This window comes from Ursus americanus, chromosome 24, assembly GCF_024610735.1.
Source record: "Ursus americanus isolate L20-20 chromosome 24, mUrsAme1.1.p, whole genome shotgun sequence".
Taxonomy (NCBI): domain Eukaryota; kingdom Metazoa; phylum Chordata; class Mammalia; order Carnivora; family Ursidae; genus Ursus; species Ursus americanus.
Window position 1 is genome coordinate 34,928,369 of NC_142150.1, and position 2,488 is coordinate 34,930,856.

Sequence of the window (2,488 nt, forward strand, 5' to 3'; positions counted from 1 at the left end):
TTGCAGACGGCCTACTTCTGGCTGTGTCCTCCCATAGAAGGGCCAAGGATGCACTGTGGAGCCTCTTTTATAAAGGCACTAATCCCATTCATGAAGGTTTTACATTCAGGATCTAAGTGCCTCTCAAGGGCCCCACCTCCTAATACCATCATTTTTGGGGCTTAGGATTTCAACATAATGAATTTTGGGGATATATTCCAGACCAAAGCAGGTGGTTAAACAGAGGAATGGCCTGATTTTGAAAAGATCATTGCTGTGTGGAAAATGGATTATAGAGGGAAGAGTAGGAGCAAGCATACATGAGGAGACTTGCGGTAGTTTCAATGTGAGAATTGATGGGGGGGGATTAGACTAGCAGAGGTGGAGTAGGAGAGTAGATTTGCCTTGGGATCTTTTGGAGGTAAGATGGAATTTGCTGATGGGAGTGGTGAGGAAAAGAAAGTGGAATCAAAGCTGATTCCTGTATTTCTGACTTGAGTAACTAGACTGGATAGGAGATTGGGAAAACTCAGGGGATGAGAGATTACCAAGAGTTCTATTTTAGCAATATTAAGTTTCAGCCATCTACTAGTCATCCATATGGACATGCTGTGTGGACACATGGAAACAAGCAGTTAGAAGGTTTGGGGGTGTTAGTGCTGAAGGTTCATGGGAGCTATTGGTTTATAGAGGGCTTTTTAAGGCAGTATTATTGGATGAAGTCAGTTAGGGACTCTGTAAATGGAAATCAGAAGACAGAGATGGACTTTCAGGGCACTCCAAACAAAAGCGGTGAAGTGTAATGGGAGCTAGCAAAGGAGACTGGACTATGGATCTGGAAGCATGGATGTCAGTATTGACCTCAGAAGGGTAGTTTTGGAATAGCAGGGATAAAACTCGGATTGAAATACATATATTATTAAAGAAGTAGAGATAACCTCCACAGACAAGAAGCTTTGCTAAGAAAGGGAGGGGGGCCGAATGTAGAGTCAAGAGAGGGTTTATTGTTAAGTTTTTTAGATAGGATGCCTCAGCATATCAACAGACTAGAGAGAATTTAATGATGGGGAGGAGAATCTTCTTGACACCATTCTATTTTTTTCTGTATTTTTCAAATACAACATCAAAGAGGGGCACCTGGGTGGCTCAGTCGGTTAAGCATCTGCCTTCGGCTCACATCATGATCCCAGGGTCCTGGGGTGGAAGCCCTGAATCAGGCTCCCTGCTCAGTGGGGAGCCTGCTTCTCCCTCTTCCTCTGCCTGCCAATAAAAATCTTGATTTTATTTATTTATTTGACAGAGAGACAGTGAGACAGGGAAAGCAAGCAGGGGGAATGGGAGAGGGAGAAGCAGGCTTCCCACTGAGCAGGGAGCCCGATACGGGGCTTGATCCCAGAAATTTGGGATCATGACCTGAGCCAAAGGCAGAAGCTTAACAACTGAGCCACCCAGGCACCCCTAAATAAATAAAATCTTAAAAAAAAATGTCAAAGAAAAAATTCGGAAAATACAGGAGTGAAGGGGATGGGATCCAGAGTACGAGAGGAGAAAGTGCTTTTACAAGCACAGACATTGCCTAAGGACAGGAGGAAAGGCAGTGGTATTTAAACACAAAGAGGTTGGGGTGCCTGGCTGGCTCAGTCGGAAGAGCATGTGACTCCTGATCTAGGGGTTGTGAGTTCAAGCCTCACGCGGGGTGTAAACATTATTAAAAAAAAACAAACTAAAACAAAAAATATCAAAAAACCCAAAGAGGTCACTGGCGATTTGGGGTATTAAAAAACTTCTCTGTGTCTATACCCAAGGGTAGCAGTTTGTTATGTCTGCCTGTTTATTTATGGTAAGTTAAATTAAAAATGACCTTGTGGTTTGCCATCTATAGGCATGCAAAGATGCAAGAGAAGAGGACTGGAAAAAGTATGCACTAGAAAAAAACTATAAGGTATTACATGATAGCAAAGTAATTTATTTGAAGTTTGGTGGCCTTGATACCCCATTGTTTTAGCCTAGATTCTACTGTGCAATATTTTTGAGAAGTGGCTGCTAGTTTAAACCTTATGTTCTATTAAACATCCTTTCCAGGAAATATCTTGCATGATCCTAAAATAAACTGGACAAGAAAATGTAATTGCGTCTAAACCTTGGGATAGTGATTATGCCACCATTAGTGCTCATCCAGCTAAAAGGCTGGCATCCAGTGGTACAGCGTCCTAGGAGAGCTTTAGTATGTGTGGTTGGTTGGTGGAAGATCAAATTTTTATTTTCATTTGGCAGTCTAGCCAAAAGACAAGACAATTTACGGGTTCTTTGACGGTTGAAAGTAGGAAAAGAAAGATGCCTAACTTGTGAAGTTGGGGAAATGGAAGTCTTAAAGATCCAAGAAAAATATACCACAGAAAAATGAACTTTGATTTCTTCGTAAGGAAACAAATTGACCTAATTTACAGACAGAAAAGCCTCTATAAATAAATACTGTATCTCCAATAATAACTTTTTATATGAGCTAAAG